Source organism: Natrix helvetica (assembly GCF_964273705.1).
Source record: "Natrix helvetica genome assembly, chromosome: 4".
In the NCBI taxonomy this organism is placed as follows: Eukaryota; Metazoa; Chordata; class Lepidosauria; order Squamata; family Natricidae; genus Natrix; species Natrix helvetica.
In genome coordinates this window covers 83,652,888-83,676,792 of record NC_138550.1, presented here as the reverse complement: position 1 = coordinate 83,676,792, position 23,905 = coordinate 83,652,888, and positions in this window count along the sequence as shown.

The following is a 23,905-nucleotide window of genomic DNA, read 5'->3' as shown; positions in this document are numbered from 1 at the left end:
GAGGGGTCATTATTGGTTTTAACTATACTGTAACTGAGGGGAAAGAGTTGGATTTCCTTCAAGTGTGCTGATATGATTTACCCAATAAAGAAATTCTTTGAGGAAGTCCGTGGCCTCAGATTTCTGATTTGCTTGGGTTCGTTAGTCGGAACTTTTACATGCCCATTCAAAATGAATGTGTTGGCTTAAGAACCCTAGTTCGTACTACTTTCTGTATAGATAAGTGTCATTTTTAACCGAACTGGCATTGTTAGTATTGGGTCTCAGCTCTGCGACATTAAAAAAAGGATATTCTGCCTTTGAAAAGGCAGAAGAAACATCTCCCTTATTACTTTGTAACCAATATATGTAAGGTTAGAGGGTTGATGCTGTAAGGCCAGAGACTGCAATTTCCAGTCCTGGCACCTCTCATTTTGGAAATTAACTTCTGAATAATTGAGAGGGAGGTCATGTAGTTATATTCCTTGATTACCATATTGCTACTTCAAGAGACATTAAGATTAATGACAATGCAAGTTATTAACTGATTAAATTAATTTAATGTTCAGGCTGATCCACTTGTGCTGTTCATGTATGCCTTCTGCTTCAAAAGACCTTTATCCATTTGTGCTTTCAGGAAATCATGAACTAGTTTACCTTTTTCTTATACTCTTAAAAAAGAAAAGAGTACTGCTGGCAAGATGGAAATCTGTGCAGAATGTGGTCATTGGAAGGACTATAGCAGCTTTAGTGCAAAACATCTGGAGTGCACTTGCTAATCTAGCCCTAGGATGCAGAACGTATATAACTTCTGCTAAATAAGCAGATAGGTAAAGGATCCCATAAATACACCTTGAAGAAAGCTCATTGATAGTATTGCTGTGCCTGTATCCCAAAGCACTCATCTTTTGTCTTTAAGTCAATAAGCTGTTATATGCAATGATATAGTGGAAGCACAGGTGAGGAAAGTTCTCAATGACAAGGGGGGTTTATAGATTGAGGGGTTCCCATGGCAATCTTCAAGGATGCAGATATTGTCCCTTGCCCCCAAATAAGCATTTTGAAGATAAAAATATCAGTCTTTAGGAGAAAATATAGAATCACTCAAAATTAGAAGACTATTCGTTCACATGACAAAACCGGTTCAGAGTAGGCAAACGTGAAGTGAACATTGTGATAATGTGGCCTATATGGGGTTCCCAACCTCCTGAGTGGGTCCCATGAAAACCACTCAGAAGATGTTATTGTGTTACAATGCAGTGCACAAAAAGCTATGAGTGTGCCTTAGCATGTCCACGTGATATCTCTCCTATGAACCTTGTATTGGTCACTGGTGCACTTAACAGATGCCATTGAAGGTGCTGATGTGATCTATAAAGCACTTGTAGCAAAAAACAAAAAACAAACCCTGGTTGCCTGAGGGAATCACCTACCTCTCTGTTTCTCTGCCTCCCTGTAAGATCTGGAAGCATGGGCATGCTCTGAGTTCCATTCATTACTAAGTCCCAATGTCATTTAATGGATCCAAGGAAGTATGCCCTATATCAAGTTTCCAAGTAATAACTCCATAGAAAGCAGAACTCTGAGGCAGGCAAGTTCCTCAAAGAACAATTTTATTGGAGATATCATATTGGCACAAACTGGTAAAAACCGACTCTGAAAGTTCCCATGGTTTTCACCTGATTAAAAAGTGAAAGTTCCCCTTTTGCCTAAACAATCAGTCACATCGTCAAGGTGCTGGCTGGTTGCATGGTAACCAGACCCCTCCTCTCCCCAGCCACCTGTTGGAATGTCCTTGGTTCCCACAGGAACTATGGGAACCCCCATCTAACTATGTCCCCCCCCCCCCCTATTCCTTCTTCTCACTGTGGCAAACCTGAAGACTCCAAAATGGCCCCAATTGGATTCACTTCAGAGTTGACACCCTCTCTATCATGGCACTTACTCTCTGGAATTGAATCCCTCCAGAAGTTTATGGCCATCCTGTCATCATTTAAGCAACCCTCAAAGACCTGGGGCTTCATTCAAACCCTGGGTGGCGATGTTGCTTTTGTTTTACATTTTGGATCATTGTGTCTTATCCATTTTGGTTTCCTTTATTTCATATATATATATATATATATATATATATATATATATATATATATATATATATATATATATATATATATGTGTATGTGTATGTGTATGTGTGTGTGTGTGTGTGTGTGTGTGTGTGTGTGTGTGTGTGTGTGTGTGTGTGTGTGTGTATGTGTATATATATATATATATATATATATATATATATATATATATATATATATATATATATATATGCTGGTTTTGTTGTATTCGGGTCTTTTCCCGTGTAAGGTTGAGATTGTCTTTGCAACGTTTCGGCAGGATCTCACCTGCCATCTTCAAGCGTGGGTGAGCCCACGCTTGAAGATGGCAGGTGAGATCCTGCCGAAACGTTGCAAAGACAATCTCAACCTTACACGGGAAAAGACCCGAATACAACAAAACCAGCATTCCTACACCCGTGAAAATCTACGAAAACAAATATATATATTAAACAAATATGTATATATTTATTTATTTATCAGTACAATTACAACATCTGAAGAAATGAATACTTGGTTATAGTCAAGAGAGCTTTTTGCAGACACCACACATTATGCTGCAGCTGGAGATTCTCATGTTTTTCCCATTCATTTTCTTAAAAGAATTTGGGATGTACTTATTATGGCTGATTAGACCTATTTCACTTAGTTTAGAACTGGATGCTTTTTCTAAAGCAACCTTTGAAGCTCTTGTTACTATCAGTGTACTTCCCCTTTACTTTCAGTCTAAGCAATGTTTCCAGGAAGATATTTCTTTGTAGGTTCAATATGGTTCCCATCTGAGTAATTGATAACAGATTTTAAATGTGTTTTAATTGAGACTTCAAACACATGGCTGGAGTGATTAAATCTCAGCAGCTTGGAATGTCTTCCTTCATTAAAAACAGAGAGGAGGAAGATGTTAAAAGCACATTTCTGACGTAGGGAAAAATTCATAATAATATCAAGATAAAGTGCAGCTACAATTTTGAGATTAAAGAGAAAGGTCTTTCCATGACCCAGTACAACAATTCTTTAAAATCTTTGTAGAAAATGTTGAGTTAATTTTGTCATCATTTTCTTAAGACTGTAAGGGTTGAAAAAGTGCTGGGATGAAGAGGATTTGAGCACTGAGTCCCAGGTCATACATTCAGCGGGTGACCACTATACAAATCACGACACTGACAGCAATACCTCTTATTTCCTATGCAGATGATCAGTATGAGTCAAATAATTCATGAGAATACTTGGCTTACATAAACTTTCCACCTTTTAAAAAAATGTTGTGGGAAGTATCACTTAAATTGCATCTCTAGACAATCAGGCACAATTTATGAATGCTATATACCAGTGAAGGCAAAGCTTTTCGGCACCAAGTGCCAAAAAGGGAGCACTTCGTGCAGATGCATGCTCGTCTGGGCTGCGACCAGGAAGAGGACCTGCCAAGGGGGCATGCGCACATGAAAATGTACTTCTAGTTTTTGGCATGTGCATGTTTGTCAGCCAGCAAGACTTCCAGTTACTGCCCCGTATACACACACACTGACAAGCTGGGAGACCAGCTCTTCTGGTTTCCAGCACTGCTGCACACAGAAAGGCCAGCTGATTGTCATGTGTGCATGCACCAGAAGCCCAGAAAAGGAACGGGCAATACCACGTGTGTCAGGCAACATGGCTTCACATGCCACTTTGGGCACGCCTGCCATAGGTTCTCCATCATGGCTACATAGTGTCAATGTTATTGTTATTCTGGAAGATTATTTTTAAAATCTTTAACTATTAATATCTATAGATTTCCAAAATATTTTGTTAATATATTTGTTAAGCATTTCAAATCTGTTATAGTTAAGTCATTCTAATATGCTCCTTTGGCTACATGCTTTTCTAAATATATATCCTTTTTGTGCAGAATATTTGGTTTGAAAATAACAGAGCCATATACTGCCCTCTGTATCCATAGTGCAGGGGTGGGTTTCAACCGGTGCGAACCAGTACAGTCATACCTGATGGTGAAATTTAGCGTACCTACCCATACACATTGGTCAGGAGGCCCCATACTGGAATGCTCCACCCCTCATTCGCTCTTTCACTCTCCCCGCCCATCCGCACCATGCTGCCGAAAAGTTCTCAGAAGAAGAACCAGAAGAAGAAAGAACTGGTGAGTGGCTGGGTGGGGTCTGATGATGTTGGGGAAGAGGGAAGAGGCAGAGGGGCTGGAAGCGTGTGCTGTGCACAGGCTGTGAGTTTTAAAAATGACTTGTGTGTGCACAGGCTGTGGGTTTTAAAAACATCTTCTGTGTACGCAGGCTGTGAGTTTAAAAAAAGTCTCAGTGAATCCAGGAAGAGGGAAGAGGCAGAGGGGATGGAAGAGTTTGCTGTGTTGTGCACAGGTGGGAGTTTTAAAAACCTCTGAGTGAATCTAGGAAGAGGGAAGAGGGGCTGGAAGTGTGTGCTGTGCAAAGGCTGTGAGTTTTAAAAATATCTTGTGTGTGCGCAGGCTGTGAGTTTTTAAAAAGTCTCAGTGAATCCAGGAAGAGGGAAGAGGCAGAGGGGCTGGAAGAGTGTGCTGTGTTGTGCACAGGTTGTAAGTTTTAAAAACATCTCAGTGAATCCAGGAAGAGGGAAGAGGCAGAGGGGATGGAAGAGTGTGTGCTGTGCACAGGCTGTGGGTTTTAAAAACATCTTCTGTGTGCGTAGGCTGTGAGTTTTAAAAACGTCTCAGTGAATCCAGGAAGAGAGAAGAGGCATAGGCAGAGGGGTTGGAAGAGTGTGTGCTGTGCACAGGCTTTGGGTTTTAAAAACGTCTTGTGTGTGCACAGGCTGTGGGTTTTAAAAACATCTTCTGTGTGCGCAGGCTGTGAGTTTTAAAAACATCTCAGTGAATCTGGGAAGAGGCAGAGGAGCTGGAAGAGTGTATGCTGTGCACAGGCTTTGAGTTTTAAAAACATCTTCTGTGTGCGTAGGCGGTGAGTTTTAAAAACGTCTCAGTGAATCCAGGAAGAGGGAAGAGGCAGAGGGGCGGGAAGAGTGTGCGTCTGCACAGGCTGTGAGTTTTAAAAACCTCTGAGTGAATCTAGGAAGAGGGAAGAGGCAGAGGGGCTGGAAGTGTGTGCTGTACACAGGCTGTGAGTTTTAAAATTGTCTGAGTGAATCCAGGAAGAGGGAAGTGGCAGAGGAGCTGGAAGAGTGTGTGTTGTGCACAGGCTTTGGGTTTTAAAAACATCTTCTGTGTGCTCAGGCTGTGAGTTTTAAAAACCTCTGAGTGAATCTAGGAAGAGGGAAGAGGCAGAGGGCCTGGAAGTGTGTGTGTGTAAGGTGGTCAGTAATGTTGAAAACTGGCAAGGACAGCCATATTTCCTCTGTAAGTAGCTGTTTTATTGTTTTGTGTACTTGTTTTATTCTTATTTAAGTAGTAAGTGCACAAAATAATAAATTTCCTTTTTTATATCTTCTTTTTGTAGGTCATTCTTTGGGGCAAAGAATTCAGTGACATCATCTTGGCCACTCCCACCCAGTCACATGACTGCCAAGCTACTCCCACCCGGTCACATAACTGCCAAGCCACTCCCACTCAGTCACATGACTGCTAAGCTACTCCCACAAAACAGGCCACACCTACAGAATAGGTTCTAAAAAAATTTGAAACCCACCACTACCATAGTGTATTAATCTCTTAAACTATTTCCACAGGAATCATTAGGAGTGAGACTATCACAGGTTGCTTGTTTGGAAGCATACCGTAAGATCACACTACTATTAAGTAGAGGGTTCCTCATCCATGTCAGTAGCTGAAGGTTCACCAGGCCCGAAATATGACAAGGGTTGTTGCTTAGATCCAAAGACACATAAATGTCTAAAGAAAAGTTATCCTTAGTGAAGTTTGTATATGTTTTAGCTTCTCTCACTTCTGAATATTCTGGCACCAATGTTTCAATGTCAGCTTTTGATTTTGCTATATTCCTCAGAAGGACTCACTTTCACTGACCATGTTGCAATGGAGTTTAGATACCAATCTCTCTGAAATGTTTTAATTTGAGTGTCCTACTAAGCAAAGGAGTGTCCTCGGTGCTCTAAATGATTTCTTGCCAGTGGTGGGATTCCAAATCTTTTCCTACCGGTTCTATGAGATCATGCTTCACACGCACGCACAGCACTCAAAGACCGCTCTCAGTGTCAGCGCTGGTGAGCTGAGCTGTTGTTTAGCTCAGCTGAGACGTGGCATCCACTATGCCACGCAAATCAGCTGAGCTAAAAAACAAGGGAATATAGGACAGGGAACAGCAGGGATAGGAGGGCGAGGCCAACCAGAGGTGGTATTTGCCGGTTCTTTGAACTACTCAAAGTTTCTGCTACCAGTTCATGAAAACCAGTCCGAACCAGCTGAATACCACCTCTGCTCCTTACTACTATATAATTCTGTCTTTCTGGATTTTCTTTTTGTATACTGAACCTATGGATTTTCATTTTGGAGTTTTGACTCCAACTTTATATATATATATTTATATAATTTATATAACATATTGTCTCCTGATTTGAAGTTCATGGCCAGAGAAATGGCTGAAAATGATTTCAGTTGGACAATGCCTCAGTAGTCTATGTTACCATTCCTCATGATCCACAAAGATAGAATGAACTATGCCAAGTCTAAAAACTATAGTAAAGTAATACTAGAAAAGAGTTGAAATTGGCACTTTATATTTTTTTCAGAATTTAGGCTGCCGGAGTTCAGAGGTTTACTTGCACAGGCATCAAGTTTCATGTAATTCTCAGAGCCTGTTCCTACTGTGTTTCAAGTTGATAGGATAGCCTAAAGCCTCTTGTGATACTAGATTAGGAACTGCCATTCAAAAGAAAAAGAAAAGCTAAAAAAGAGGGGGGAGCCTGGAGAGTGTGGAATTTCATGGCCTTGAACATTCCTAAATTGACTCTTTGGTTCCTGGCCAATGTCTTTCTTATCACTTTGTAAAAGAAAATTAAGAGTTTCCCGGAGGGAAAGTAAAAACAAAACCGTTAAGGCCACAAATAAATAATAAAGTGCTGGAATTCATTTACTGTACAGGCATCTAGAAGTAATTCAGCAGACATCCTGTAGATGGCACAAAGAAACCTTGGATTTGGTTCATAGAAACTACCAGAGATCATTAAAAGCTGCAGCTTTCCCAGGACAAGAAAACTCGATACAGATGTTGAATGTTGACATACATCTTAGTAAGAAACAACAAAGGTTGGGGTGAAAGACTGTTACAATTCCATATACCTACTCACATTTTTCTAATCCTTCAAAGAACAATTATGATCTCTGAGAAATAAGATGACAATAAAGCAAGTGACAGATGTGTCTGAAAATTTATCCAGTAATTTCAAAATTTATTTCTTTTAAATGAAAGTTTTGTGGTAAGGCAAAAAAATATTTTGATTTTAATTTGAAAGCTTACAGCCTTATTGATACATTCTGGTTTTGTTCAAATAATGTCTAGTTCTACTTTTCTTTAGATCAGTCCTATTTAGTGACTGATCATTTTGAACAGGAACGTCAAGAGACATTCCAATCCCCAGGTGCATCAAAACACATAAGCAACCATTTTAGTTGTGACTAAATGACCACTTGCAGATGTGGATAGAGGTAAGGAGTCCTTTCGGTGGGCATCAATTCTTGATGACAGCATAAATATGTCTGTTAGATAAGGGCAATGAGAGGACAGACTCCAGTTGAAGACAACAACAGCTCTTTATTTATAGACAAGTATGTACAATCCAGCAACTGTGAGGTCTGACAGCTCTCCTTTTATAGGGAGCTGTCAGACCTCTCAACCAATCAGATTCAACCTAGGCTCCCGCCTAAATGGAGGACTGGAGTGGAAACCACAGAAGCTTGTGTGGATATCTAACAATGTCAGTGTTGTTTTCTTGACAACTCTGTGGAAGAAACGTACCATTGCCTCTTCCAGAACTTTTTTTCTTTCCAGTATAACCTATAGTGCTGCAGTTTCCCTTACTACTACTGACAAAGTCCAATTCTGCTTAGCTTTTTCAAGGTCAGGTAAGAACTGCTAATGCTGAGAAATGTCTATTTAGACCAGGGGTATCAAACTCAATTTCATTGAGGACCGTATCAGTATTGTGTTAGGGGACATCAGGGGTATGGCATCACTCATGGCCGGGGTGGTCTGGGGTGATCTGGGTGATCTGCCAGCGAAAATGGAGCTCAGGAGGGCAGTGTATAGTCCTTCACTGTTTCCAGGGTGGCCCCGTGGGCCAGATCTAAGCTCCCCGCAGGCCTTGAGACCCCTTGTTTAGAAATTTCCTGCATCAACTACAGTGTGAATTTTCCTCTCCCACCTATTCAAACCATTATTTCAAATTATACTAACCAATTGCAAGCAAGTTCTAAACAGAACACTCTCTGTTTATCAGACTAACTGAAAATACGAGCACTTTTCCAAAGTTGGAAGAAGCATAGAATTAAGAATCAGGGATTATTTCTGCCCCTCACAGATTCAGCATAACATATCCCTCTGAGAGTAGTCAGTTCTTCTCGCCTAATCAGACAGTTTCCAAAAAGTATATATACAGTTATCCAACATTCCTGATGGATTTCTGTTTAAACCATAAAGCACTATGCCCAACTTACACAAATACATGAAGCAGCTTATAACAAAACACATAATGAACTTGGACTTATTCTCAAGAATATAGCCTGAATGTGATAATGAAATACCCAGAAGCAGAACTACTGTGGATGTATTCTGATATGAGATGAGATGATATCCAAATAAAACAATCAGCAATGTAACTTTTGGTGGGGGAAATGTTTTAATGACTTTGAGCTATGATAAAGTTCTTGTTAAGCTTTACCATGTTGCAAAAGGCCTTTTCTTCATGGCGGTCAGTTTTCCCCCCTCAAAGTCTGGCCTAAGTCATATCTCACTTTTACATATTTGGTATTTTTGATCCACCCTAAAGTGCAAGTTGCAGTGGCCACTTTAGCCTTGATAATGCCTTTAAAAAAAGGAGGGGCAGCCCTTGGCAGAACACAGTTACAGAGAGCAAAATTATAACAACAATTTTTAACGCTGTATCTCTCTCAGCCTTTCTACATGATCATTGTGTCAGCATTCCAGAACAGGTATAAAGTATGGGCATATTTGAGGGCATAGTACTCATATATAGCTGTTTTTAACACACCCTGGGACATAGCTAATTTACCTGTAACAGTCACTTGTGTTTGACATTCAATGAAACCTTGCTTCTGTCACAGCACTTCAATACACTTCTCAGAATGTCTAGAACTGAAAACAATTCTGTTACCACATACTGCACTGATGTTACTCCTATAACATGCTAACTAGTGGTGGGATTCAAAAATTTTTAGTATCAGTTCTGTGGGCATGGCTTGGTGGGTGTGGCATGGTTGGGTGGGCATGGCTTTGTGGGCATGGCAGGGGAAGGATACTGCAAAATCCCTGTTCTCTCCCAATTAGCTGGAACTCAGGAGGCAGAAAATAGATTGGGGTGAGGCCAATCAGAGGTGGTATTTACCGGTTTTCCAAACTATTCAAAATTTCCACTACTGGTTCTCCAGAACTGGTCAGAACCTGCTGAATACAACCTCTGATGCTAACACTGCCATAACATGATGGGGTTGATTTCTTTACAACTTTCTCTGGATACTCTTTTACCTATTCCTCTTCCATATAATTAAGGGCTTTCTTGCCCAACTGAGTTTGCTAAAAGGGATTAGGAATATCCAAATTATTGAGATCCAGTAAATCTCTCTCTCTCTCTCTCTTTGGAGTAATCCATCTCTCTATTGCTAAGAAAGCTACAGAAATATCTCTGAAAATCTTTTTAAAGATTAAACAAAGCAGGAAAAAGATCCCCCCCATTTCTCATACATTTTTAAAAAGTACAATTCCCTAGTTCCTGTATACATTTTTTTTACTCCTGTTTTATTCAGGGAAGGATGATATATAACTATATTTTTCCTGTAAGTAGTGTTCATTCATCCATCAGCACTCAGCCAACATTTTCTGGGCTAGCAAAATCAGCAAAATCAACCTTGGTTGATATTTGTATAGGAGACTCCCAAGAAATCAGATGAGAAGTTGAAAAAATATTGCAGATGAAGGCAGTGGCCTTCTGCCTATTGATTTTTGTACCAAGGAATTACCAAATAGATGTCCTTGATATTACTGTGTGATCATCAATATTCGAGTTCAACTCCAGGATAAGGGGTCCCATATCTGGGATAAATACACTTTCTCCCTTCCTCCTTTTAACTTTATGAGAACTAAGCCTTGATACAAAGCTCAAAGTCTATCGAGCAGTAGTGCTAACTACCCTGAGAGACTTGGACTGTATACAGGAGGCACGCAATTGAACCACTTCCACATGATGTGCCTCTGTGGAATACTAAGGATCCAGTGGCAGGACAAGGTGCCAGACATAAAAGTCCTCTCCAGAGCAGGCCTGACATCAGTTCACACCCTGCTGATGAAAGCCCAGACACACTGGGCAGGCCATGCTGCAAGGATGCCAGACCAACGCATAGCCGAACAGCTCCTCTATAGTGAGCTGTCTCAAGGAAAGCAATCGCACAGGGGATAAAGGAAGTGATACAAAGACATGTTGAAAGCCTCCTTCAAGTCCCAGGAAATTGACACCACCTCCTAGGAAACCCTGGCACAAGATCGATTGGCATGGTGCACGCTGATCCACTAAGGCTGCCAGACATCTCAGGATAGAAGAACAACCATAGCACAAGAGAAGCAAACACTCTGCAAAGTCAGAGCTACAAATGCTGCAACAATGGTGTCCATACATCTGCCCAACATATGACAGAACATTTGATGCCCGTATAGGCCTTACCAGCCACCTGCAGACACATCATGGACAGCCCACAACCTGTTAGATGTCAAGGTCCTCTTCAAACATGATGGACGAACATCATCACACTTTCTCCCTCCCTTCTTTTAACTTTATGAGAACTAGGGAGGGGCTTGTTTAAGGTATTTGCTCATTCCACATCCTTGCTCTGAACTCAGGTCTCTTTTATCTGACCATTACCTTGTCATCAGCATTTCCTTCTGTCCTTTGAATTCCATTTGTCCTCTAGAGTCTTCAATCCTATAATATGTGATAAAGATTTATAATTCTTGTGATCCAGTATGAGAATTATTGGGAAAGGATGCAGCCCTTAACATATATGACTTCTGACCTTGTGATGTTATGGAGAAAAAAAGAATGGAGGATTTATCTATTTTCTTGTAAATCACTTTCTCTGAAATAGAGTAGTGGTGGCAACATATGTTATGATTTGTCCCCTGGAGTTGTGGGTAAGATGCAACAAGATCACGTAAGCTTTAGAGACTTCCTATGGAAAGCAGTGGGATCCAAGACACCATATCTAGTACCTGTGTATGCTCCTGATTATGTGTGAACACTTTATGACTCAAATTAATTTAATACCATAATTTTTTCTGAAATAATTAACAATTGTTTACCAATTCAAAAGAAACAAAAATCTGCAGTTAATGGGATATTTCCTGGCTCATTTGTCAACTCATGATCTAATGCAAATCCTAGGATGAAAAATTTCAATTTGGGCTTTATGCTTAATTATATCTTATTAAACCAAGGTTTGATGATGTGCTACATTTGTTGGTTTCAATAATTGATCTTAAAACCCAAATCATCTGCAAAAGTCTTTAATATGATTTTTAAAAATCTTTATTCGCACAATCTACTCATCTTATGTTTCTATACAGTATTTTAAGAACTCAAAAAATAAGAGCAAAGATTGCGGGCATCCCTGCTTTGTTCCTTTTTGTATCAGGATGCTTTATTCCATCAACAATTATTTGTGCTTCCTGTGAAATAAAAAAAAATTCTGATCAGTCCCACCCACACACTATTCCTATTGCTATGGCAATGCAGCTAAAGGCTAGCTTACTGTATGTTAATTTAATCACAAGTAAAATTAGTAATCAACATCATATCCACCAGCTACAAAAATGTTCATGCACAATATTGCCTACTAAGGTGGTAAATGTAGTTACTTTCAGCAGTTACTTGTGCCAGTTAGAAACAGAGATATCATTGGAATTGGAAGTTTATTTATTTATTTTAGAAAATTTATATTGTTGCCTACTCACACGTGGCGACTCAAGGTGGCTTATACGGATGTAAAAACACCATTTAAAAAGGATAAAAAGAAAAATAATAAAATAATAACACCTCCCCCCATCTTCCCACCCCGGCAACATCATACATTCATACAATCCATTTCATGGGTCCCATCCTGCTTTGGGTTCCCCAGGTCCGCTGGCAGAACCAAATCTTCAGTACCTTCCAGAAGAATGTTAGAATGTGGGCCAGTCTAATCTCTGAGGGAATGATGTTCCAGAGAGAGGGAGCCACCATGGAGAAGGCCCTTCTTCTGGGTCCCACCAGGTGTATCTCCCTAAGCCAGGGGTGTCAAACTCGTGGCCTGCGGGCTGGATGCATCACGCACTGGCCACACCCACACCCAATTTAGCAAAAGGGAAAAAAAGTCACGATACGTCAAGTGATGACAATGTGATGCCGCAAGTTTGACACCCCTGCCCTAGGAGATGGGACCGGCAACATTCTTTGGCTCCCTGCTGCAGTGGATTGGGTAGATGTGACAGCAAAAGATGGTTCCTCAGATAACCTGGTTCCAAGTCATGAAGGGCTTTAAAGGTGACAACCAGCATCTTGAATATTGCAATCATGTGAATATTATCTGCAAATTCTATGCTCCTCTGACTGAATGGTCCCATTTATATAACCCCCCCCCCCTGCAATTGCTGCTGCCATTGACAACTATCTCTTCCCTTTTTTAGTTCTGCAATCCCATATGGTCTAGGATTATGACAAATACCACAATATTAACAGGCAGGGTAAATGCATGAAGAGAAAAAATGATTGTTGCTTTTTCTTTCAGAAGAAAGTATTGTAAGAATTGGGTGATAAGATCCACAAAATCAGTCCTGTATTTATGATTAATATAGATTTACTATTCTTAGATATACCATCCGTACAGAGCACATACCATAAAGAAGTAGATTCTACTGACATTGAACTTTCCTAGTTAATGTTCTTCAAGAAATCTTTATTTCAACAAAAATACAGAAAACTGATAGGCTTCTATGCATTTTCAATACACCAAGCTATCCTTCAGCTATTTCTGAAAGAGTGACAAACATGATCACTTCAAGATAGTGATCAATCATACTTTCCAACATAGTCAACAGTTAGGAATTTTGGGAAGTGTAGTTTGGGAACATCTGAACAGGAATAAGTTCCCCATTCCTTAACTTTTCAGTATGTCACATTGTTAGATACCAATCTCAGAAAATTAAACATGGAATATTTTTTAAATAAAGAATGGGATATGATGTTTTAGATTCAATTTTTTCCACTAAAGAACATTCACTGTTCTTTTTCAAATCTGTCATAGATCTAGATTTCGGAGACCTTGAAAGTACTCTTGTGTATTAGCAATCACAGTCTATCAAATAGAAAATTCTACAGAAGATCAGATAGCTGCCACTCATACATTTTCCTCAAATGTTCATTTGTAAAAAATATAGTCTTTCTAAAGAACAGCACAGTAAATCTGTATCTGTAAGTAAAATCATTTTTTTACATGAGTCAATTGTAATGCATGTGTATTTCTTAACAAATTTCAAGAATAGTACTACCAGCTGTATTTTTCAAAAATGCCTTTGATCCTTTAGAAATTTTCAAAAATGAGGCTGCAGTATTAAAAATAATGAAAAGAAATCTTCAAATATTTCCACTATGAAATAATGAAAATTTCCAAAGCTCTGATTAGAATTGTCCTTCAGTTCTCAGATACTCCTAACAGATGTGCCTCCTGTGCTTTGTTTGCCATTCTGACTGAAGTTGTTAGAGTTCAGAAGACTTTATTTTGAAATACCGGTAGTTACGATTAAGTGCTTGGTTATATAAAAAAGTAGTAGTAATGCAACTGGAATCAACTATCCTAGTGGTAATATATGTAGATCTGTAAAGTGGTGACATCTCCCAGGTCATCTTTTTTTTTCATCTAAAATAAAGGCAATAAATGTTTAGAAAGACATTTCAAAAGGAACAAATCAAAGAGTTTTCTGAATCACTATATTTCTATGCAAATAGAAATGTCTGTCTTTGTAGACAGACTCCCTTACCCCACCCCATCCTCCATCTCATGTTATGAAATACTAAAAAATCAAATCAGAAATATACAAGCTAAGCAGCATCCTTGCTGTCATAATGATCTCCAGGATAAACTCATAAAGCCACAGCTGTGAGGACCATAGCTATAGGTATTAAAATGAGGAACAGTCAAAATTAAATGATTAGGAAAGGGATACATTGCCTTATTCGTGTAGGAGTAAAGTTGACTGTTTCTCAGAGCTCTATCCATAGTCATAGGTGGTTCTTCCATCTGCTTTGCCACTGTCAGTCTTACCAAGTAGCCCAGACAAGAAATATGACCTGATGAGCTATTTCTACTTTATTGTAAGCCTACATTAAAGAATCTTGCAAATCTGAAAAAAAGAATTGTCCTGGTCTCATTTATACCCAAAAAGTTAGGGAGGGCAACTTCTGAGCTTCTTGTCCCTCACATTATCTAATTATGGGCTATGGCCAGTGGTGAAATTCATTTTTTTTTACTACCGGTTCTGTGGGCGTGGCTTGCTGGGCATGGCAGGGGAAGGATATTGCAAAATCCCCATTCCCTCCCCACTCTGGGGCCAGCCAGAGGTGGTATTTTCTGGTTCTCCAAACTACTCAAAATGTCCACTACCGGTTCTCCAGAACCAGTCAGAACCTGCTGAATTTCACCCCTGGCTAGGACATCTCCTAACTAACTATTCCTTAGGCCCAACCTCTGAAAGTCATCCCCTCATACCATTACAGCCTTTCATTGAACCTAAACCCATAGGAAAAATACGTTAATTCTTCTCTAGTTTCCATATTGTCACAAACATTTGTAGCAAAAATAACATGGGATGATTATTTATTAGATTTTTACTCCCACCCCCACCCCAAGAGCTGAAAAAAGTGATCCCTTTCTTTTTATTTCGATAACAATGATGGCCTGAGATTTGGGGCTTGGCAGTATCTGGCCCAAAATCACACAGTGAGTTTCTGTGGATGAAGAAAGACTCAAAATTGTTTTTCTTCGTTCTAGTCCAATGTATAATTGATATGCAGTATCAATAAGAAGAAATCTTGGGGAGGGGTACGTTTCCTATGTAACAAACTGGTTTGTTTGTGACTATGAATCAAATTCTGTTTTCATGATCTACTGATTTCAAGTATTTTCAAAACTGTTTAGCTGATTTATTTATTTTATGCATTTCAGTTAATGCATAAAAGAAGATGCACATCATGAAGATTTGAAACTATTTCTTTCCCAATTGTCAGAGAAATGGCATAACATGTCAGGTTTAAACATACATCACATATTCTGTAACAAAACCTTTTCTCCTAAACTGGATCCTAGCTTGTATATTGATTTCTTATTCTAGATTTTAAAAGCCAAGTTGTTCTGTTGAAATTTTTTATTGGTTAGAGGCATTATATACCATTGTGATCTCTGCATTATTAATAAGACAGTTCAATTCATCTAGGGATAGGTTGCAAATCCAGATGACATTCTCACTGCAAAGGTGCACATCAATTGCCTTGCATGCATGTAAAATGGTTTTCTGTATTTGTATTCAAAGGCAAACAAGACCTTTAAAATCTTCTCCATGGGCAAGATCGATTTATATTCCCAGAGAAGAGAACTAGGAGTGTAAATTCCATAACTGTGATCCTTCAAGAAAACTGATTGTGGCATTAGGCAGGAAGAGGGAGGATATAAAGCCATTCATTAAAAGGTGAAAGAGCTAATACCTGCTTTCCTAACCCAGAGGGATGATGACTCTTCCATCCTATGCCCAATGGAGATCCATGCCGCAATGGATTATTTAAAGTAGATTACAGGTAGTCCTCAATTTACAACCACAATTAGGACTAGAATTTCTATTGCTAAGCAGGACAGTTGTTCAATAACTCATGCCCAATTTTATGCCCTTTCCCCCCACAATTGTTAAGCAAGTCACTCCAGTGATTAAGAGAATCTTACAATAATTAGGCAAATCTGGCTTCCATCGGCTGGGAGGTTTACACACGACTCCTGAACATTGCAACTGTTGTAAATACATACCAATTGCCAAATTCTGATAATGTGACTGACATACAGTCGTAAGTCACATTTTTCGGTCCTATTGTAACTTCTAATGGTTGCTAAGCAAGTAGTGGCAAGTCAAAAACTATCTGCACTTGGTTTTGTCCAACAAGAAAAACTTATTTGATCTGCAACATTCTAGACCAGACATTCAAACACGTGGCCTCAGGCCAGTTCTGGTCCACAATTGGCCCAGAGGTGTCCTGAGGGGGCCATCCCAGAGATGGTGAGGGACTAGCCTGTGTCACCCTAGCCCCAGTTCACCCTGGCCATGCTTACCCAATCAGCCATGAAAACCAGTCCATGCCCGCCCTGGCAAGAACAAACAAAATCCTAATGCAGCCCATAAATAGATCGAGTTCGACACACCTGTTCTAGACTCACAGGATCTGGGCCAAGTTTTAGGTTTCTTCTTCTTTGTTCATTCCAGGTCAGGAGAAGGAGCAGAGCAGTAATAAAGGAAAGGGGCTACATTTGCTTGCAAAGAGTTACCTATATGATTTAATAAACACAGTAGACCTCTGCTTTACCTTCTTTGATGGCTAGTTAGTACTGATGTCCTGTAGTTTAGTGTTTTGGAAAAAAAATAAAATGAAAAATCTAGAGCTGCAAATCTGATGTATTTATGTAAAATAATTTCTTCCCTGCAGGGCTGTTTTCCCATTTCTTTTAAACACTCATTGAAGCAATTGCATCAGTCATGTTTATTTTCTTTTAGAAATAGCTGTGTTTCAGGGTCTTTCTTAATTTAAAAGCCATCTCTTTATCCAAAAGGTTTCTTTATTTGCAGACAGATTTAAAATAAAATCCCGCTAAAAGAATAAAGATAAGTATCCTAAAACTTTTCTAGCTCTAGGTTGCAAGCCAAGCACTCATTTTCAGCAATTGTACAGAAACAGTTTTGCCACATAATTTGTTTCCTGTATTATGGAACTGAAGCTAAAATTATAATCACACTAAGAATTTATGTCCACTTAAATGATAATGTGAATTGTTTTGCAGTTTTCAAACTGTGGTAAGCCAGTCCTCTATAGTTGGGTTCTAGGCTGTTCCTTCTGCCACCTTCTGCATGAATAAAACCTATTTAGTTCCTCTACATTACACCACAGCTACCACTGAGGAAACACCTTTCTTCTCTCTTCCTTGTTTTCTATGTCATTGAACCACTTATGCACATTATTTTTGTTGGGAGATTTTATAGTGCAGACATTAATTTCCTGAACCTAAAATCCTTTCCACCCTTACACCCAGCAAATGTAGCGATGCTTTTGCCTGCTTTCTACTGGTTTGATAGATATTCCACAACTATTATCAGTTCCTTCTTTTCTTTACTTTCTTATATCTCTCTGGTAAATGAGTTATGTAATCTGAAGTCTTTCTTAAATAATTTTTTTAAAAAAGCAGAGATCTATTTCCCATCTCTAACCCTGCATGTGTATACTATACAAATGTGTTTGAATGTGTGGATTAAGGCTAAGAGTGAAATTCTGTCAAGATCACCTCTATCCCATTAATTCCAGGATCTGCAAATTCTTGGGATTTTATGGTTTTCCCAACAGTATGTGATATGATACAAGCGGTTGTAATATGAGGTTGGAGAAAAGCAGCATAAATTTGCATTCTTTGGAAGACTTTCGCGGTAACCAAAGCTCCCTTCCATACAAGTTAAAATATTTTTTCCTCCAATATTTGATCAGCCAGGAGGCTGACATAGCAACGTGCTTCATTTTTTCCCCCTTTCATAGTTCATCCCATCTCTGGCCTCCATGATCAAGAACTATACCTCATTAACTGTAGTGGTGTTTATATAACGGTAGTAAACTGTGAATACCCCTCATGCATACTTTTTTTCTGAATGTCAAAACATACATTTTAAATAAGTAAGCAGCTATCCAGAACAGCTGGAAGATGACTTTTCAGAAACATGTCCTGTCACCAGCTGTTTCTACTCTTTAGCTGCTTTCTGATTAATTAAGCATACATTTCATCTGGGTAAAGAAAGCAAAATATGTTCAGCAGCAGTCATTTAGGAGCGAGGTGTTTTGGTTTGCCAAGGGAGACACATTGTACCAATTACTTTCTTATAATATTCTTTTAAGGAGGCCAACAACAGATTCAGCTCAAATGTTGCTTGGGATAAAAGAGACTCTAAGGCATCGTCCTCTACAAAGAAATTGTTCTATCATACATTTTGATTTCTGTTACATCAGACTATAGCCAGATCTTTATAGCATCCAAAGCATGCTGGGCCTTCTGTATTAACACTGGTATGTTACACTAGTGTGTTTCTAATATTGCATTATATTAATCAAGTGAAGAAAGCAGATGTAGGAAAGTCAGGGGGGATTTGTGCTATTTTGGAACTCATAAAGCTTTATATCTATAGTTTTAATTTGTAGGTGCACATGCATATGCATCAATATCTGAAAAAAAATCAATACAACCAATGTATTTCTTAAAGGAACATATTCTTCTTGTTGTGTCAAATCAGTCATCGGACATTGGGGTTCATGTTGGCGATCCTGTTTTTATCAACAGTTGTGCTGTTGAGTTTTGTCTAAACCAGTCCCTTAGATTTTGAAGCCATGATGTCTGAAAAACCCTTTTCAGACAATTGCAGTATCATGTGGTTCATTGCGTGTCTAGCTGGTCACCATCTCTAACTGGTCACTGTCAACTTGCACAAGAGCTAGATTTTTTTTTTCATTAAGTAAGCATGAGGTTGTTTGATTTTAGCTTGGCTCATAGAATGAATTCAGGCACTTGTTCTTGTTAGCCATGAAACAGTGCCTGAGATAGGATGCCCTCCCTTCCAAAAATAAGATTACCCTCTGCAGAAGCTAACTGAATTTAGGACAGTTTAGGAAATGAGAAGTCACCTTCCATTCCCGGTATCCAAAGTACGCATCTCCTTTCAGATTAGCCCATTAGAGAGGTTATCTTTTACTGAAAGCATGTCTGGGGGTGGGAAGCAACTTGGTAATGTAGACTTCAAACAGTGGCCATGATGGCTAAAGAATAAAGAGACACTGATTCTTCAGTTCTGAATAACTTTGAATAGTGTCAGAGATCCTCCCCTATCCTCAATTTGGATATCTGTAAATAAATCAAAAGTACTGTATATAGTGATTAAGATGCTGGCCAAAAACCAGGAGACTGAGTTCTCTTTTATGCTTTAAGCATGAAAGCCAGATGGGTGACTTTTGGACAGTCACTCTCTTTCAGCACAATCTACCTCACAAGGTTGTTGCTGTGGGGAGAAAAGAGGAGGAGGAATGTTTGCCACCTTGAGTTATTTGTAGTGTAATAAAGGCAGTATAAAATCTCATTAATAAATAATGTATCATAAATATACAGTATTCTAATTTTAGCTCACCTCTGCAGTTCTAAAATGTATGACTATTTCCAGAACTTAAATACATTTTAAAATATGCCTCCCTATTAAAGTGCAATTAAATTTAAATTTAAATTTATCCAAGCCTATGTAGTATTCAGTTCCCTTGATGAGAAAAAAATAATAACTAAATGCCAGGTGTTTCAGTTTATTTCATGGGTAAAAATGAATAAATTATACAGTCATTGTATATTTTATAGACATAACCCATACCATCAGAGTTGTAAAATAAATTATGATGGACCCACTAGAATAAATTCATCCCTGCAAAGAAAAGTGACAATACATCAGTACGTACATACCAGTGACGTGCGGTGAGGTTTATGACTGGTGAGGCACTGACATAGTGCTGGGTTTCAAATATTTTTAGACTTGTGGACTTCAACTCCCAGAATTCCACAGCCAGGCATGCTCAGTTCCAATTTAAAGCGACAGCATTTGTTTTTCTCCTTTGCTCCTTCTTTCTTTTTCTTTTTCTTCTCCTTCCCCTCCTTCCTCCCTCTCTCCCTTCCTCCCCCTCTGTCAAACACACACATACACACACACACACACACACACACACACACACACACACACACAGAAGTTGCATTGGACTATCTCTCCTACCCCTTCCCTCTCTCACTCACTCTCAAACAAACCCCGCCACACACAAAAGTTGGATTGGATATCTTTTCCAGTGGCTTGAAAGCAGCTCCTCTGCCATCCCCCCCCCCCATTCCCCTGCTGCCTTTCCCAAACACCTCCACCATTGCAAATGCAGCCTGCTGTCTGGGTGGGAAATGCCTGGAACACAATAAAGCCCACCCACCACCTCCTGCTGGCAGGCTGGGGTGAGAGGAGAGGCAGAGAAGCCGGAGGGGAGCCGAGCCGAGCCTTCCAAAAGAAAGAGGCTGGGGGGAAGTGTGTGTACTACAGCATGGCTCTTTGCCTGGCTTCCTGCCTCCTCCTGTGGTCTCCTCAGTGCTTGCTTGTGCTCTCCCTCCCCAAGTGTAGTTTTATTGCAGGTGGAGCCACATTGCCTTTTCAAACTTGTAATCAGTGAAGCTGGGCTAGATTTTTATATAGTTTTATCCAGCTGTGTGTGTGTGAGAGAGAAATGAATGGGGGCCTGGGGAGGAAGTCACTACACTTGGGGAGGGAGAGCACCAGTGAGGTTAAGCAGAGTCATCCACGGTGAGGCAGCAACTAGCTCAGCTTTTTCCTTTTACTTTTTTTTTTTTCATGATGAGAGTGGTGAGGCTGTGCCTCACTTGCCTCACCTGACTGCACGTCACTGGTACATACATACATACATACATACATATATACATACATACATACACCCATCATCTACTTAATATTTTGTACAAAGTATCTTATACTGTGATGAGAGATGTCACCCAAAATATAAGGGAAATTTCATGCCAAATAATATTTTATGTGTAATTTTGTTTAAGGAAGATGTATGGACATGTTACAAATCTATATGACAGAAAACTGCATATAGCAGTTGTACTTTAAAAAGATGCACATAGAGAAGCCTGCATACAACAAGAAATATGGATTTGTTTAAAAGATTGAAGGATAGGGTAATATATCACCACCTTCAACTCTAGCATGCTTACCTCCTGTTGAATCTTTTAAGTTCTACCATTTTTCACATCTTTTTTTACATCCTTCCTTCTCATAAATACAATAACAAATAGAAATAGTGTTGAAGGGGGGGAGAGTGTTAAAAATAATGCCGTGCCTTCAGGATTTCAGAGCTTTTCATATTTGTCAAATTCCAGTTCTAAATGTAGAACTTGTTGGCAGCATCACGTCCTATGACTTGTTGGGGGAACTAGTGCCATGGATAGACATGTCAAGTGCACTCATGATTTTTTGATGGAGAGAAAGTGCAGACAACTTAGCCACTTAAGTTGATAAAGGATATCAACATTGTGATGACAGAGCATGCAAATCATTTTGACCTTCTTACAAAGCAAGGCAGTGGTACACAACAGATAAGACACAGATTTGTCAACTTGGAAGAGAATCAGGACTGTTTCCAAGGCAGGGTTCTTCTCATGCAGCATACATGATCAAAAACCATTTAATCTGAAACATCAATTTCAGGTTATAAATTGAGGAACAAAGGTTTACATGCCCCCTCCATTTATTTTAAGCCCCTATATATAATTTACTCCATTGGAGTTCTGTTTAGCCTCAATACAGAAAACCTAAATCATATCATCTACCATATTTTTCACATTATAAAATGCACCTGACTATAAGACACACCTAAATTTATAAGAGGAAAACAAAACAAAAAAACTTTTTGGCCTCTGCGTGCCTCATTTTTGGCCCTTTTGGAGGGCCTTTTTGGGGCCTTTTCCAGTCTTTTTTCTACCCATTTTTAGGCTTTTTTGGCCTGTTTTGGGGACTTTTTTGACATATTTTTGAGGCTTTTTTGCCCTGTTTTTGAGGCTTTTGGGGACCCATTTTCTAGGCTTTTTTCAGCTTGATTTCCAGGCTTTTGGGGGGGGGGCATTTTTTAGGTTTTCTGGGCCCATTCCGATACTTGTTTTGGCCCACTTTTGAGGCTTTCTTCGGCCCATTTGTTTTGGAAAAATGGGCCAAAAAAAGTCTCAAAAACAGGCCAAGAAAAGCCTCAAAAATGGGCCAAAAAGAGCTTCAAAAATGGGCCAAACAGGGCTGAAAAAAGGCCTGAAAAAGGGCCATGCAGAGAAAAAATGGCCGACTGGTAAGTGGAGCTTCAGCAACATTTGATCTACAAGACGCACAGACATTTTCACCCTCTTTTGGGAGACAAAAAAGTGTGTTTTATAGTCTGAAAAATACGGAACTTTGTTTTCTTTCTATCTATCTATCTATCTATCTATCTATCTATCTATCTATCTATCTATCATCTACTCATCCACCCATCCATTTGATGGGCAAAGAGTTCCTTTTTACAAAATTGAATATAGACAAATTACATTATTAATTTCTATCCATAGGCAATAGTCAATGGTTTGTAAAGCAGTCATGATAAATAAATTAAAAGCACAAGCTTAAGCAAAGCTTATTTAAAAATAACCAAAGTATGTTTCCAGTGGGAGTAACGTCTAGATCAGCATAACTGCCAAGGTGAAGCAACAGACTGTTTCTGAATTAACTTCAAGCTGTGCCTCAAGGCATTTGAAAGGTGTTGAACCCCTGAAACATGTGATGTAAGTAATAGACTGTTCATTTTCCCAGAAACTAAGTCATAACCCTAATAAAATAATTTACCTTGAAGAAATGCAGGTGGCACAATGTAGGAAACAGACACACATGGTGTATGTACACATTCAGATTTTATGTATACTTGGAGAAAGCTACAACTGGATTTCTTGCTTTTGATCTTTTCTGAGAAGTTATTATATGTGAGCACTGTCTAATGTTACTATTTCCCCATCTTACGTACCTATATTCATTGTAGTTTATCATATAGATCAGTGTTGGCTAATCTTTTCTGGACCGAGTGCCCAAAGCATGTGTGCAATTGCTCATGCGCCCGAACCCCCAAAGTGAAATGTGTATGCAGACCTCCTTCATGTGCCTTGCCCCTTGCACATCTGCATGTGTGCCACACACATGCCCCCTGTGCATGCACAGCAGAGACCCGGTGACCAAGTGGCTGGCATGCACACATGCACAGTGGAGCTAAATTAGGGCGACAGCTTGTGTGCCTACAGAGAAGGCGCTGCGTGCCACTTGTGACACGCGTGCCATAGGTTCACCATCACGGATATAGATCCATTTCCTCTTTCATAAACATAAACAGAAATAAAGATAAAAATAAAGAATTTTCCAGAAAAAGGCATTTTTAATTTAGCAATTTATTAAAATGAAAGCTTTCTACAGTTGTTGCTGGAACTCAGCTTCAAAAAGTCTCCTGTGAAGTGGAGACTTTTAAAAGCGTGAGAATATACAAATATACAATATGTGTTATACCTAGGCAAGAATTGGAGTTTCTTTTCTTCAAAACCCTTTTTGGGGAAAAAAAATCACTTCCCACATATTTAATCAGGCTTTAGAAAAGTTTATATTGATCCCTACATATTTTTTTCAGGTGGATTCCAATTCTGATTATGTGTATATTTTGGCTGCCAGTCAATTTGCTTCAACTTGTAGCCTCAGATACGCATATTCTCTGAAAGTTCAAAGTGGCTTATA